General features: G+C 36.0%; 1 protein-coding gene and 1 long non-coding RNA gene across 5 annotated transcripts in view; one reads left to right on the top strand and one right to left on the bottom strand.

Annotated features, from left to right (window-relative positions):
* Nucleotides 1-17,738, top strand: part of Mod(mdg4) (Mod(mdg4)-heS00531) — a 540,681-nt gene that overhangs the window by 411,049 nt on the left and 111,894 nt on the right. The gene's annotated exons all lie outside the window — the stretch shown is intronic.
* Nucleotides 5,590-8,546, bottom strand: LOC105842255 (uncharacterized). The gene is made up of 2 exons (XR_009973355.1): nt 7,832-8,546; nt 5,590-6,417 (listed from the first exon to the last, which is right to left on the bottom strand). It is a non-coding gene; the product is annotated as an uncharacterized LOC105842255 (long non-coding RNA).

The following is a 17,738-nucleotide window of genomic DNA, read 5'->3' as shown; positions in this document are numbered from 1 at the left end:
AATATTAGTGGTAAAGTTCCTTTAAAATATAAATTTAACGCGATTCAAGTGATAATTCTTTGGAATTATATGTATAAGCCGGCAATCAATTCAATATTACAGCTATACGCGTCACAAGCATAATTTAATTTAGATAAATATTGCGCATTTTTTATTTGCGTATTTCGGGTGATAGGGCGTATCGTAAGTCAGCACGTGTCGCTACCACCATCCCGCCGGAAGCCACTACATTACTGACGGGAGGCAGTTAAGCGTTCTGGTTTGGAAGTCGTGGGTTGTCGTGACAACCTACGACTTACAAACTTCATTACATATGATTGAGAATACAACCTCACGTTTCTGGTGACCAAGATGTCTATGAGCCTCAACTGATTAACACCGGGTCGCTCGTGAGTTCTTTCACCCATCATGATCAAAATATATCATAATAAAAAGCATAACACATGCCTTATTAAAAAAAAATTAAAACGAATAATGTCATGTTAAAATAATAATACTGCGCGCCACAAATTAAATGGCGTAAGTAAAAAAACAAGAATGCAACAAACTCTTATTTCATCAGCACACACTAGTCAACTGGTTTGCATAGTTACCACTGAAATAAGTTAAAAAACCTCACAAACATTCATTTAAAAAAAAAAGGTACACACATTTTTGTCGGCTCCTATCCGCAGCCTACCCGCAGCAGCACCGAAATATCGAGAAAGCATAAAAACTAATAATCGTGGTAACAATCAGTTACCTGTATTTCAAATGTTTCCTTTAACATTTCTATTAAGCGTCAAATACAACTAACTGCATATGAATATTTGTATATTCATTTGCAACATTTCTAATTTTAAAGTATACACTAAAAATTCTCCATCCATTCTCCAGTCTCCACATCCAGTCTCATAAAAGAAGTAGCGTGCCTTAAGATTGCAAAATAAATAACTTATATTTACATTTCAGGTTAACTAGTATTTTTTTTTCTATACAACATTAGAACCTTCTTCGATTACGGTTAACTTTAAGTATGCTTGTATTTTCTGTTATTTACTTAATTTACTATGCATTGATTTAAATTAAGGTGAGGAAAACTGTGAAGTATTCCAAACGTGGGACTATTTTAAAGGAATAAATTAAGGCGCAGAGTTGTTTCCGATCATGCCTGCAACTCGCGAAACACTATAAAATATTAACGCTAGATTATACGTTAATAAGCTGTGGTGCACTCGAAATAAATAATCATGGCTCAATAGCGAATATGTTCGTACCATCAAACGCAGCAAATAAATATTAGTCAATAATTTCTCATTTGGCTCATCTAGTTAACATTGATCTGAGAACTTGACAAATGAAAGTTAATGTCGCAGGCACAATTACCCCTGCCCTGTGTGGCTGGGAGTTTCATGCCGGGGCAGAGAGAGGGGTTCGCCCCGAGGTCCATTTCACGCCCCCACAGGAAGTATGAAGACCCCGATATTAGGCACAATTACATGTTAAAAACGATGATACAACATCCAGACTTACAGCCCGGGAGAACTCACGTCTCTCTCTTACCAGTGGTAATACCGGGGAGATGACAGAAAAACAGAGTGGGGATTAATATTATTATTACGGACGGATTATGAATTCGATTGGTAATATATTTTAAAATCATGTGGGATTTATATTTTACTAGTCATTGATGCTGTATCATCAGCGGCTCGTGGTACCACCGTTAAGAATATTGTTAGGTTATTAATCGCATTTACAGCTTGAGGTCGCCTCTAAGGAGCGATTCCTTCGCCGCGACCATTAACTAATAATTCACGAAAAACAACCCTTGTTACCGTGTCCAAATTGGAGCTGACGGTATCGCCTTAAATAAAAAAGGGGCTTTTAATCATATTTATAATGTGACTATTTTTAGAAAACAGACTAACAGATTACAAAAAATCAATTTGATTTCTAAAATCAATTTAATTCTGAAATTAATTTATATTTAAAAATAAAATAAAAAGAGCAATTTATTATTTTTAGATCCCTTTTCAAGCCCTTTGTACGCATTGAGAGCATTTAGACTAATCTGAGATCTCTAATTCTCTCTTTTTCGATTTAAGATGATACCGTGGTCCCCATTTTGTATCAGGAGGAAGCTGCGATGAGATACCTTTTCTTCACGATTTCAATTAGTTTAAGTACTCGAAAGTTCCGTTATTGAGTATAGACGTACATCATAGTTTCTCAAGGCCAGACACATCTGCCATTTTATAAAAATATAAAATCGATTGTAGAACTTGAAGAATTACTTATCTAATTTTGTTTGTAACAATTTACATTGGAACCATTTTGGTTAATTATTCAATGTACAACGGTTATAGTGTAGACAAATACAAATAAGGGTCTTATTATGTAAACACCTAATAATAAAAAGTACCAATAGCTCGATGTGTCCATTTGGCCACGCTTTCACTCCAGATTACGATGTCCATCTTAATATTTTATGACAGATCTCTTTTTTTTTTAAAAGAGCACGAAACTGCTTAAACGTTACAATAGATTCTGCGACTGGATTTAAATAAATCAATTTCGTGTCCGATACAAACTAAATAAGACCCTGTATAGTGAAACAAAACGTTTTCTTTATAAGTTTGAAATCAACGTTCCGGTAATGGTTTTGCCAATACTAATAATGAACGGTTTAATTGGTCATTCGAATTAGAACTGTTTACACTTTGACATAGCGTCCGTTTTCCGCTTGCACGTACATCGGAGGTGGATGAGTGTGCATGAGATAGCTGGCCGAAATATCGCCCGTTGGGTAAGTATTGAAATTAGCTTTGCATTTCTTTGATCTTCTGCTGGAGCACGACCATTTGTTCTTCTTCTTCTGGTGGAATGTGTAACCGTCGATCATGTATAAACACGCGCCGCCTCTTGTCCTTATTATGTCGTACGGCACGTAACCTGTAACGATGAATGACCATTATAATATTTACTCCAATAGCGGTACTTAACGGGACTCAGAATTTTATACTAAAACTTATTTTTGTGGCACCAGTGTGTGGGTAGACGAAACTATTTGCATGAAAGTGATTGTATAGAGCCTGTAGACATCGAAATGAGAACTGCTTTGATATAAGGAATACATTGTTTTGCTGATCAGATATCATGTCGACACCTGAATTACAGCTCAGCTTTTCATTTACAATTTTCATTTATTTAGAAAATAAGGAAGGTACTTTCTAAACATAAAAGGCCGATTATGGAGAAATAGTTTCAATAATTCGTGGTTTTTTTTTTTAATAACCAGACAAATTAAGATCTGGTGAACTCACAAGTAATTCAAGGTATTTAAATAAAACAAAGTGGATTTTTATTTAATATTTATTGTTTAAACTCTAGCTCAATTGTGGTTTTTGAAATAAAATAAGGTGCTAATCTAGTAACATTTTCTATTCGCAATTTTACAGTTAATATTTTCTTTTTGTGAACATATTCTCACGTGAAATGAGAGTTGCAACTCGAATATGTGCCTTTTTTACAACATTTTTCACCTTAATCTAGTAACATTAAAACTAGTATAATTTAAATTAAATAATTATGAAAATAAAGAGTGCTTCATCACAAAGCTAAGTGCATTAAATACCAAACCATCGAGAAGCTGCTATAAAATTATAAGTTGGATTAAAAGCTAGATCGAGTAGTTTGTTATTAACTTGAAGTTTTTGCAAACAATTTATTTTGTTATTTAATAAAATTCAATCATATTTTGGGTCATTAAGCGTTTCCAGAAATCTTTTTAACGCCCCATCAACTGACTTTGGAAATAATACCCTCCACGTTGTTTTCTTAGTGCTCTTTCATGTCTTTGAACGAAGCTTAAACGTCTTCAAGTGTGAGCTGTGTCTCTTGCACTACATATGTCCTTCAGCGACAGTGACTGCTCACTATCAGATCAATCGTTTGCTATCTTTTAATCGCATCTTCAATTTGCGAAATTCTAAAGTAGACTAATGTTTATGTAACTTCACTATATTTCCGCAAGCCGTTCTATGCAAGGCTGGCTGTTCGTGATTGTGATTCAGAATCGCTTTGACCACAGCGTCTCTATCCAGCACTATATGCGCTTTGCATCCTGTAACTCTTTTCCTAGAACAGTAGTATCTTTTTGTGTTACTGCCTTGAATTGAAAATGTATTCCCTCCGACCAACACTAAGTTTTTTCCTCGTCGGCTCGGAAAAAACTCGTACGGTAGCAGAAAACCTGAAAGGTAAATATATGAATATTAGATTATTTTTTGTTGATTTTATTCAATTCGTTGGGCTGATGACCCAATTTTTTGTATTTGTCCTTTATGTTGTCGTTCACATTGTATTGGAAATGGGGAAGATCTTGGTACCTCAAGTTAGATAACGGGATTTATATAAGGATGTTTATGGTATTCAGGAACTACTTCATTCAAGGGGGGCCTGATTTCATTAACCAATATATGCAATAAAAAAACTTCTCCAACCGACCGGAATTGAGTCTTCCAGATTCAGGCCAGTCGTATGTATGCCTGATCGAAAAAATAAAACCAACCAATTACTAATTTCATAGTTTGCTGAATTTTTATTTGCAATTCAAAAGCTTAGAATAGAAAATACGTGATGCATTTTCGTATCAAAATATGAACATGAGAAAATTCAGGTATATCGATAAATAATACTAATTTAGAAACGTCAGTAGTCAGATTTTACTAATTATAGTATTTTAATTACTATTTGGCAACATTATGGAAGAAGAAAAATAAGTGATGGATAAAGAAATTTCAAGGCTCAATTGATCAGACGCCAAAAGGACAGGCTAGTTCGTAAATCACAATCATGTAATTAGAGTTTCTTCTTGGTAAGATTTTTCAGGATGTTCAAATTTTCATAAAAAATAAAGAAAACTAAACACGACGCTTCACATTTTTTCGGCCAATACATAATTATATTCAGCTTTGTCAAAAATTACACTTTCAGATATCTCCCATCCGATGTCTTCAACAAATTGGGCGGTGGATGGCGATGGTCTATCGACGCAGCAATGATCTCTCCGTGTTTGTTCAACGTGATTTTAGAATGGCAACCCAAAGCTAATCTCCTCGAACAGTAATAATAAAATTGAGTTTTCGGGCCCTGCCTTGAATACGTGTATTTCTCGTATAAAAGATTCGGTCTGCCGTTCACAACAATCATTTCATAATCTGAAAACAAAAGTAGTGAATGATAACGAGGATTGAGAGGTTTTCTTCCATTTCAAGTAATTCAATTCACTGATGTAGTTCTTTAGTGCCCTCTTGTGAGTCCGCACGGGTAAGTAACACCGCCCTGCCTATTTCTGCCGTGAAGCAGTAATGCGTTTCGGTTTGAAGGGTGGGGCAGCCTTTGTAACTATACTTGAGACGTTAGAACTTATATCTCAAGCTGGGTGGCGCATTTACGTTGTAGATGTCTATGGGCTTCAGTAACCACTTAACACCAGGTGGGCTGTGAGCTCGTCCACCCATACAAACAATGAAAAAAAAAACCAATTCAGGACGACAATGTGGGAACTTCTTAGTACTGGGAACTTCGCAGTAACAACTAAGTACACAGTTTTAAATCTTTTCAAAATTATATATTTAAGACAATTTCACTTCGCGTGACAACTACGGAATTGAATACATTCAGTATAAGCAACATCACAACACAAAACGTTGTAAATCTATTAAAAAAAACCGAATTTGCCCTTATAGGCAGACGAGCATACTGCCCACCTGATGGTGAGTGGTTACCGTCGCCCATGGACTTCAGCAATGCCAGGGGCAGAGCCAAGCCGCTGCCTACCGCTTAATACTCTCCACAAGCCTCGTTTGAAGAAGGACATGTCATAGCGCTCGAGAAACACCGTGGAGGGGAGCTCATTCCATAGCCGGATGGTACGTGGCAAAAAAAAACTCTGGAAACGCACTGTGGATGACCGCAGTGGCTCCAGGTAGTATGGATGAACTCTACTCCGGTGGCGGGCGGTGCGATGGTAAAAACGAGATGCCGGTATCATCTCGAACAATTCCTCAGAGCACTCCCCATGGAACATACGGAACATACATCAAATAAACCAAACGTGTCCAATCTGCATTCGTGTTTATTATACCCCGTAGAACTATGACGACTTTCCGACCAAAATGCAATTGTGCAATTCACTCTAATGCTTTATATACACTCCGCTGTTTGTTATTGTGTATTGACATGGCTCATGATTGTGGGAATGGATTAACTCAACTGTTCCATCTTTGTTCACTTTGAGTCTCGCTTTGCAATTCCCTCGAGATTGTCTCGAGCATTTCAGTACTCTACAGGTTTTGTTGTTGCTCTGGAACGAGTAACTGTAGTCTTTGTATAACATTATTTGAGCTCCGCATGGTCTTCGAACATAACGTATGTCTAAGGGAAAAAATAAATAGTTATTTTTTTTTAATTGCGGGTAGCACGAAAAAAATCAAGATCCGTAAATCGTACATATGTAAGGATATTTCATTTTTATTTTTTTATTGCTTAGATGGATGGACGAGCTCACAGCCCACCTGGTCTTAAGTGGTTACTGGAGCCCATAGACATGTACAACGTAAATGTGCCACCCACCTTGAGATATAAGTTCTAAGATCTCAGTATAGTTACAACGGCTGCCCCACCCTTCAAACCGAAACGCATTACTGCTTCACGGCAGAAATAGGCAGGGTGGTGGTACCTACCCGTGCGGACTCACAAGAGGTCCTACCACCGTTTTAAATTCCATTAAATGATTACTTTTTCTTTCAAAAATAAAAATATCTAGAATAATTCTAATAAATAATCTAGATTATTCTTTTTGGACAAATTTTATTTTTTCTAATCGTTCTTTTCGAAACCTCGCAAAACGCTTAAACAAATTTCAAATCAATTCCTGTATTATTTTTCGATTTTTGCCGACACAAATATAAAAAGCCGAATCGACTTATTGTATTTGAAAAAGAAGAGAATTAAATTGATATTCAATTGGAATCGTAATTTATATTGGAGCAACGGTTACCATGACCGCAGTTTATATTGTAGTTGTAACTGGGATAATCGTAATTTTAGTATTAAAAAATACCATCGCAACTTATCTATGACGACCCCTAACTCAGTTCAAACCGTATAGAAATTTCCGTTTTCCTTGAAACACAAAAATAAAAGTCTACACATACACCCGATTTTTATAATACATTATTGTATAAAGATTTGGAGTCAGTTAATCAATTAACAACTTACAGAGATTTGCGGACACAAATATATGTGAACTATGTTTTGTTATACTAGTGTCGAAAAGTGACGGAAATTAGACCACAATCACTGACAGCTCATGATTAAAATTCAATATTTTTGAGGCGTCTAGCTTTTATTTATTGCATCGGTGAGTTGACGACCTCACTGCCCACTTGGTATTGAGCGGTTACACGCATCTATAGACAAAATAACGTAAATTTTGCCAGAAGTTTCATTTATATTGTATAAATAATCTACAACTCTTAAAACCTGGTCATTAATCTATTTGCTGGTAGTGATGCGTATTGCAAGCCAGTACGGATAAGCCCCACCATCTTACTTAGTTCCACGAGGAACGCGACGGAGTCACGTTAGTAATATAGAACTTACTAGATGATTCATAAGCGGTGCTAACGAAAATATCGTACAACACTGACAATACATTGCTAACGTGCTACCAGCCTTGAGCGCTCGTGTTCGTCGCGGACGCGTCACCCTAATGCTTTATATACACTCCGCTTTTTGTTATCGTGTATAGAGGTGGCTCATGGTTGTGGTAATGGATTAACTCAACTATTCCTCCTTCGTTCACTTTGAGTCTAGCTTTACAGTTCATTCGCTTCTGTTTCGAGCACTTCATTACTCTACAGGTTTTGTTGTGGCTGTGATGCGAGTAACTGTAGTCTTTGTATATCATTAATTGAGCTCCTCCCGGCGTACGAAGAACTTGAACGGTCTCATCGTCTGAAGGAAAAAAATAATCACTTAAGGATACCCCTGCGATAATACAGCTGCGAAAGAATCGCAGAGGGACTTTCATTGCGAAAGATACGAATCGCTACGTGAGGTGTGCTGGGTGATCGATAGTACTGACTCCGGGGTCACATTTCAAGGTTAATTGAGGCCGTCAACACAGAAGTGGCCTAACCCACAATTTTTCATTTCATGCTTATAATTATGTATATTGCAATTTATTTAAAACTAGCAGCCCGCTCCGGCTCCGCTCGGGTCAACAAAAATTTCAATGATAGCTGACGTTTATTTATTTTTTAAATAAAAGAACACTTATTGCGGCATAACTATAATAGTTAGACATATGCTGTCACGACATTTTTTATAAATAATAATGTGTTCTACAAAGTCGTAATACATTATTTTATTCTATCATCAATAGTTTTCGCAGGGCACGCGATGTAAAAAATATTTTATGAAAACTTAAACCTCATTGCTCCATCATATCTGTGGTAAGCTTAGACCACTTCTGTGCTGACGGCCTCAATTAAAGAAAAACTTACCAGGAATCCGTCAATAGTAAATAAAGCATTTACACTTTCATGCTTAACCTGTTATTAGCTTCTTCGTGCAAAATTTCGGATGTGGAAACTAGAGAATGTGGAGGGACCATTCCAAGTTATGATAAAACAGAGAACTCTACGAGAAAACATTAATTGTACTTAAAAAATATTTTGTGTGTAAACTTTAAAAGAATTGTAAAGATTTATTTTGAGGTATTATTAATTTGTCTTTTTTTATTATTATTTTATTGCTTAGATGGGTGGACGAGCTCACAGCCCACCCTGTGCTAAGTGGTTACTGGAGCCCATCGACATCTACAACGTAAATGCGCCACACACCTTGAGATATAAGTTCTAAGGTCTAGTTACAACGGCTGCGCCGCCCTTCAAATCGTAACGCATTACTGCTTCACGGCAGAAATAGGCAGGGTGGTGGTACCTACCCGTGTGGACTCATAAGAAGTCCTACCATCTCCTGTCTAATTCTATTGATGCTAACAGATCTTCTTTCCTATGATGAGACTTAAAACTGGACCGCCCTATGGGCAAGTCCTGCCGTTATGCCTACGTCAATATAATTGAAACAGAAATAAAAACAAGAAATCTTTTAATAAAACTATTAATTTCTTATACTGTCCAAACATATAACAACACTAGCCGTATCCGTCCGCTTCGCTGGACGCATCCGCTCCGCATTTAAAATTAACATTATTATTTCTCACCCCCACAAAGATTTTCGTCATTAACGCCCCTGCAACTGGTATAGGGAGTCTAACATTCACATAAAATTAGCCTATCCATTAATAATAATAATAATAATAAATAATAATAAAACCCTCCAAGCCTATCCATTAAGTACATGTATTTTATACATGGATACCAAATTTCAAGTCAATCGCATGCATGGTTCAGTAGTTATAACGGAACATCCGTAAAAACCACTGTACGTTTATATATTAGTTTAGATAGTATGGATTATGCTAATCTAATATAGTTTTTTTGGTCTCTTATATCTTTATGTAGAATCCACTTCCAGTTCTTATTAAGTTTGGGGGAGGATGGTTGTGCTCTAGTAACGCCCACTCGATCCTCCCGTACTGGTCGACCTTGAACCTCGCTGAGCACTTCCCCCTGTGTCGTTTCGAGCACCTCATGATCTTCGTATTAGGATAACTCTTCGTGGTGGTCACCGAGAATGTGTAGTTCTTGTACATAAACAAGGTAACTCCATTAATCATTGTCAACTCTTGCAACTCATCTGTAATGTAAATTGAGTTGCTAAGTGCGATGGTTTTTTGTTGTTGCATATTTAAGGGAACGAGCTTACGGGCTTGTTGTTAAGTAGGTACCGGAGGCCATGAAGATATCAACCTAAATGCCTTCAAACACCTGGAGAAATCAGGTACCTACAAGTCTTAATTACCGTTTATGAAGGGTGTCCCACCCTTCAGAACAAAAACAGGACTAAGATGACAGTAACTATCCATGTGGGCTAACAATACGACTTACAGTTGCCATTGCTGAATACGCAATGAGTATTTTTTATACAAAAACGTTTCTGCCTGCGGGATTTAAATACTAGTATAGCATTGATCATAACAGGCATCTTATCTAATAGGCCACGACTTCGCGACGATCTAAAAAGAACACTCGTAAGTACACTTCAAGGTACATTATGACTTTTTTTTTATTGCTTAGATGGGTGGACGTGCTCACAACCCAACTGATGTTAAGTGATTACTGAAGCCCATAGACATCTATGACGTAAATGCGCCACCCACCTTGAGATATAAGTTGTAAGATTTCAGTATAGTTACAACGGCTGCCACACACTACAAACCGAAACGCATTACTGCTTCACGGCAGAAATAGGCAGGGTGGTGGTACCTATCCGCGAGGACTCATAAGAGGCCCTACCACCAGTAATTACGCAAATTATCATTTGGCGGGTTTCATTTTTATTACACGATGTTATTCCTTTGCCATGGAAGTCAATCGTGAACATTTGTTAAGTACGTATTTCATTAGAAAAATTGGTACCCGCCTGTGGGATTCGAACACCGTTGCATCGCTAGATACGCATGCACCGGACGCCTTATGCTTCAGGCCACGACAACTTTAATAATAATTTAGTAGTACTGGTACGAACTGAACAGAGAGGAGATGGATGAGATACCATCAGTAAGTTATAGCCAAGAAGATCATTCATTAGTCTGCTAATGCGACGCGATAGACGATTTTCAAGCTTAAAGTCTCAGTTGTTTTCAAAACAAACGCTACCCTCAGATGCGAAATATGTAGACTTTACACAGCAGAAGTACGCAGTGTGGTAATATCTCCAAACAAAATATGAATGATCGATTATCGATTTACTACAAAATATTGTCACATTAAAATCGATTTAGTAAGTTTTTTTTATTAAGAATAAGGATAATATTTCTTCCAAATAAACGATGCTAAGCCGATTTCAAGAATGAAACGCATCAATTAATCTCACCGATGACGATGGAATCGCCTTGAGAGTTTACGATACAAACAAGTATTTTAAAATCGATCCCAATTTGACCGGGAAATCGATAAAATTTAAAATAAAATACACATAGTCGAACATAAAACATTTTTTAATAAAAATATATTATTATTTCAACATTTTATTTATAGCACTACCCTCGTCATTAGTTACTAAACAAAAAAATCGATTCACAAACAGAGAAGAAATTACTACAGGTAGGTACTGTTTTGTAGTAGCCTGCGTATGTTATTTTGTTCCTTCTTTCTTTGTAAATTTAATAATATTTGTTTAATGAAAAGTTGTACTAAAAATAGTCACTTAGGTACCTTTATTACGCAAGAACAAATAATAATTTTAAATTATCAATTTGAATAGTCGCAAAATAGGACCTCCTATTTTTAGACGCCATATTATATACGAATTGTAAAATTCAAATCGGCAAGTTTATTTACACACTTAAATTGAAACAAATCTATATAATATTATATTTAAGTGCATAAAATTCAAATGTCATTATGTAGTCAATGATTGTCAGGAATGCTAAAAACGGAACTTCGATAACCTATTCATACTGCCAGAGATTAAAACATTCGAAAATGAAAATATCTTAAATTTAATTGAATATAAATTTGAATATTTTTTTTCATATTAAATAAAAAAATCCTTAAATTTAACTTACTTTTCCACCACTAACCCTTTAACCCACTTAATTAACAATTAACCTACCCAATAGACGGTTTAAAATTTTAAAAATGTATGTATTCCCCGGACTTCGTCAGATGATACGTCGGTGGCTCGTGACAGTGAGAAGAATCAGCGTACAATATAGCACCGTCTTCGGCTAATCTCACTTGGGCCTTGCAACCTTTCCTTTTCTGGGAGCACTTATAATAACGATTGCTGTTCATCTGAGCAAACGTGTAGCCGCGATACATCAGCAATTTGTATTTCTGCGTTGGAATAAAAACGTATTCTGAAATGAAAGTATTTTTTTAAACACTATTCAGAACTTTTAATACGCTTTTATTAGCTTCAGACGTATGTAATTTCGTAACGGAATCTTTGAACATGATTTTGACCCCCCCTTCAAAACGTCGGATTAAGTCGAAATTTGGTATACATATTAAGGACCGATGACAATTTAATATTTAAAAAAAATTGAAAAAAAAAATTGAATAAAATGGAAATTCAAGTAAAAAATGAAAAATAAATAAATCATTTTTTTTACACTATTTTTAAGTAATTCAAATTTATAAAATTTATTTTCTATTTTTTAGTTGGATTTTCTATAAAAGCGTATTTTGTTAGTTTTTTTTAAACTATTATTTATTTTCAACTTAGAAACTACACAAAATATAATTGACAACATTACACAAACATAACAATTAACACATTGAACGCCGGTGGCATTTGAGACATTTAGACATTTGTAGAAAATATTGAAAACTACCTGACCCGGCAGACTTCGCAGTGCCTCAATCGATAAATAAAAGGCTTAAACTTTTGTATAAAATAAACTTAAAACAAACAAAAGGAATTCGTCCGACGGGGAACATATCAAAGAAAAAACAAAATTGTTATTTTTATATAATTCCGAGCATTTTCATATTTATCTACCTTTTAAACCTTCTCTGGACTTCCATAAATAATTCAAGACCAAAATTAGCCAAATCGGTCCAGCCGTTCTCAAGTTTTAGCGAGACTAACGAACAGCAATTCATCATTTGTATAAAAATAGAAGATGGAAGATAGATTTTGTACGTTTTCTTAAAACACTAAATTTTCTTTCCATATTCACATCTCCCTCCACCGGAGTAGAGTTCATCCATATTATCTGGAACCGCTGCGTTCATCGACAGCGCGTTTCCAAAGATCTTTTCTGCCACGTTGCATACGGCTTTGGAATGAACTCCCCTCCACGGTGTTTCCCGAGCGCTATGACATGTCTTTCTTCAAACGAGGCTTCCGGAGAGTACTTAACTTACGTTAGGCAGCGGCTTGGCTCTTACCATCAGGTGGGCCCATGCTCGTCTGCCTACAAAGGCAATAATATATATATATTTTAACTATAACGAAAATAGAAGCAATATCATTATTTTTTTATAATTATGAGATGCCGCGTTTTCCCAGGGCCGGCGTACAATGTGTTAATAATAAATTCGGTATGAAATAAAAATATATAGGCCTTACGTTTTGGAATTACGGTGAAAAACTGTCAAGGCTATAATAAACAAGGATTAAACACGACCACGACAGCTCTGCCAAGAGTAATCGACTATGATGACGTCATTGGCAAATGTCATCATTAACTAAGTCTGAAATAGACAAAGCACTATGCTAACTAGGATTACTTGTAATGCGCTCATTAATAGCAGTTAATGTTGTAGTTTTGGTTTTGATTTTAAGAAAACGCATATTTTTTTGTAAATATATTATATTTAAAATATATTCTATTTAACCACCCCTCATTATTAACTCATATAATTCTTAAGGACATAATAGAAGATTTTAGCAAAACCGACTTGGACAAAATAAAACGAGAATATCCTTTAATGTTTTCGAAATCAATAAAATTTGCATTCATTAAGGATAACTCTAAAACTACTGGTCGGCTATTCATAAAATTTAAATGGAACCACACGTTCACAAAACATTAAAGTCGGTTTGCCTAGAAAAAAGTTCTATGGTATATAAGAATACACATAAGAATACCGCCAAATTGATAAACGTCTCCTTTTTTGACGTCGGTTATAAAATATCGTCGAAGTCCTATAAACACATAAATTTAGTTACGAGTTTTTACTGTGGCAAACAGGTGAGTCCATATAAATTTCTAGATTGTAAAATCTATTTTGTATGGGAAAAAATCAAATTTTATTTATTTACTTACAAGTTAATAAATAAAAGTATTACTCACCTAAGCCGCAGTCTAATCTAATTTGATAAGAGTTAAGCATTTGCTGAGAATCGCATAATTATCACATTTTATAGCTTACTGCAAGTTAAAATCTACGATTCGTAATTCTTTTATCGGTTTAAATCTTATAATAGTGTGTTAATTTGATTGGTTAATACTATATGATATACAAAATATTATACAATATGACGTCATCACAATTTAACATTTATTTCAAACTAGCGACCCGCCCTCGCTTCGCTTCGGAAACTGTAATTTATTATTGATTTCTCTACTATTTAATGGATGTTATTATACATATAAACCTTCCTTTTGAATCACTCTATCTATTAAAAAAAACCGCATCAAAATCCGTTGCGTAGTTTTAAAGATTTAAGCTTACATAGGGACAGAGAAAGCGACTTTGTTTTATACTATGTAGTGATGTCAAACCTGTATTTTTGGATATTAAAAAATTTATTGAATGCTGCTCGTAATTCTATTTGCTACAACAATCATTACTAATTTTTATTTCTTGCCTGTACTGTAGTAATTGTACTGTAGTACTGTAGTAATTAATTTAACTTTTGTGTATGTTCTTAGCTTTGCTATGCCCCTGTACATACCATCAGGTTGTCGCATGCTCATCTGCTTACAATGACATTAAATAAGAAACATTTTTTTATAACCTTACAACTGTTTTTATCCAGAAACTTTTATATAAAATCCTTGGGAAACTCTTTTGTACACCGGGGGAGCGTGTGTATGTATATTATCCATAAAAAGCACCTCTGTCTCGTCCTTATTCAGGAAGATTCTCGCTTTGCATCCTTTGCTTTTCTTCGAACAATAAAAATGCCTAGGCGTCGTTTGTGCAAATGTAAATTTGTCCGCCATCAACAATCTTCTTGATTTCGATATATTAATGAACTGTATGCTATCTGAAAATATTTTAAAATTATTAAAAAAAAACACGAGTATGATTTGGTTGCCGAAATCTGGTCACGAGGGGAAGTAAACAGTAAAAAGGGGACAAGAGAATCATCTCAAAATACAGATTTCTTTAATTTTATCCATTGCGATTTACGTAACAGTAAATGACATCAAAAACACTGTTATATACTATTATGTACTAGTCTATTGTACTGGTAGTAAGCTTACGAGCCCGCACGGGTAGGGACCACTACCCTGCCTAATTCTACTGTGAAGCAGTTATGCGTTTCGGTTTGAAAGGGCAGCCGTTGTATTGTTAATACTGAGACTTAGAACTAATGTCTCAAAGTAGGTGGTATTTGCTTTGTTAATGTCTATGGGCTCTGGATACCACTTCACACGTTCGGTCATGAAGTTATATTTATGTCCTTGTAAGCAGACGAGCATGCCCGATGGTGAGTGGTTACCGTTGCTTATAGACGTCAGCCGCCATGCCAGGGGCAGAGCCAAGTTGCGTACCGGTGCGTGGTCTTAAGCCTAGTTTGAAGAAGGACATGAAAAGTGACATGAAGTGTCCGCCATGACCGACCAAGATAACAATTGTTTTTAGTCTGGCGTTCAACGTGTTAAATTACAAACCAACTAATATTTTAAAGATGGGTGTTAAAAAAAGCGGGCGCAAATGAAACATTTCAAAACTATTTCCCACATCCGTATTTCAGTGGTGATGACGGCATTCCCGTTTATGCCGATAGATCTTTATTGTACCAGTACACACAAACAAATCAAAAAGATGTCTAATTCACTTGTTACTGAGATAGATTTAACTATTACCAACCATTGAAAACGAGAATCGGAAATTTCTTCAATTACGAGATGCATTACCACATTCTCAATTTCATCTGTCTAAGCAGGTATAACTAAACTTTTCTAATCGATTTTTTTATTGCTTATTTGCGTGAACGAGATCATGGGCCACCTGGTCTAAAGTGATTACTGGAATCCATAGATATCAACGAAGTAAAAGATGTCACCGACCTGAAGACGTCAGACTTCTGAGACTCCTTTTTTGTTTGCAATTAAAATTATGTATTCACAACTATACGTGTGTGGTTGAGTTTTTAGGGTGATTTATTTAGTCGTGGTGTCGCGAATCTAAACTTAAGCTTACATTAGCTTGTGTTGTTTTTGTTTGTTGTTTGGTCGTGTTTAGACTTGGCTAGCGGTGTCAAGGACGTCTCAATTTGGCTCTACCAAAGTGAAAAGACCGTAGATTCCATGTCAACAAACCCGTCTTGCATAATTTAACGATGGTGACGAAATTAAAATAACTTAATATAATATAATAAATAAAATAATTACTAGGGAAACAAAAAAAAAACAAGGAGAACAAAAGAATCATTAGTATAAACTGGATTTATTGTTATTTGACAAAAAAAAATCGATAGCCTTACCGATACCTACGAAACCGCAATATTAATTATATAGAAATAAAATATCGAAACATAAATAAAAATGTCACATCTCAAAAATCATAGCTTCTATATATTATTGGGCAAATTAAAAACATTGCCCTAAACACGTCATTATGGATCCTCCCGATCAATTAACGGTGCTTTTAGGACCCCAAACACCGGTCACCGTCCTCGCCGAACCCGTCGCTGGCGACGAAGAGCTCGACGAGTAAATTAACCCACAGACACAGCCCATTGAGTTTCTCGCCGGATCTTCTCAGTGGGTGGCGTTTCCGATCCGGTGGTAGATTCTGCGAAGCACTGCTATTGCTAGGGCCAGTGTTAGCAACACTCCCGATTTGAGCCCCGTGAGCTCACCTAGTAGCTCGGTGAATCTAGAATAACCCCTCGACGTTACCAAGGTAGGAAAAAAAATTTTTTTTAGTCTCTTTCGTGATAGCATTAAAAGACATTGAAATAGTTGAACTTAGGGCGGGGCTTTAGACGCTTAAAGAACGCTTTTCATTTATTTTAATTGTAGATTTTAACCCATCATCTTGAAATAGAAACCGTCGGCTTTCTGGTAAACAGGAGGCGTGTGATTATGAGTGTTGTCCATTAAAACGATCTCAGTTTTGTCTTTGCTTAAGAATATTCTAGCTCTACATCCCTTCAATTTCTTAGAACAGTAATAATGCCTTCGGGTAGCTTGCGCGAAAGTGTACTTGTTCGCCATCAACAGTCGCCGGGAATTAGACAAACGTATGAATTTGATATCTGCAAAAGTTAAATTCGTTTTAGTTAGCATTTAATTTTGTAATCGTGCGTGCGAAGGTGATACAAAAGGGTGGTCACGACCCTCAGCAATGAGGAATACGACGCAAGGAGGAGGAATTTTGTAACGTCACTTACTTCACTACTTTAATTCAAATATGTTTTGGTTTATTCCATCCATTACCAACGTTGCACTTTCACAGTTTTTCTTTGTCTCTGAAGACGTTTTTATGTATCAAATTTGAACGTCGCAAACTACCTATTTAGACGGTTATTTTTTGAAAGAAAAAAGAAACGTTTTATTTTATTTCATCGCACATATAAATAAAGAGCAATATCTATAGTTATACGGTCACCGTCCTCGTCGAACCCGTCGCTGGCGACGAAGGGCTCGACGAGCGAATTAACTCATAGACACAGCTCACTGAGTTTTTCGCCGGATCTTCTCAGTGGGTCACGTTTCCGATCCAGTGGTAGATTCTGCGAAGCACTGATCTTGCTAGGGTCAGTGTTAGCATCACTCCGGTTTGAGCCCCGTGAGCTCACCTACTTGTTAAGGTTACGCTGAAATAGCTTCTCAAGGCTATCTATCAGCTTAGGTAGGAAAAAAAATTAGT

Source organism: Bombyx mori, chromosome 6, assembly GCF_030269925.1.
Source record: "Bombyx mori chromosome 6, ASM3026992v2".
NCBI lineage: Eukaryota > Metazoa > Arthropoda > Insecta > Lepidoptera > Bombycidae > Bombyx > Bombyx mori.
The sequence above is the reverse complement of the archived record's forward strand: the minus strand, read 5'-3'. Positions and strand labels throughout refer to the sequence as shown.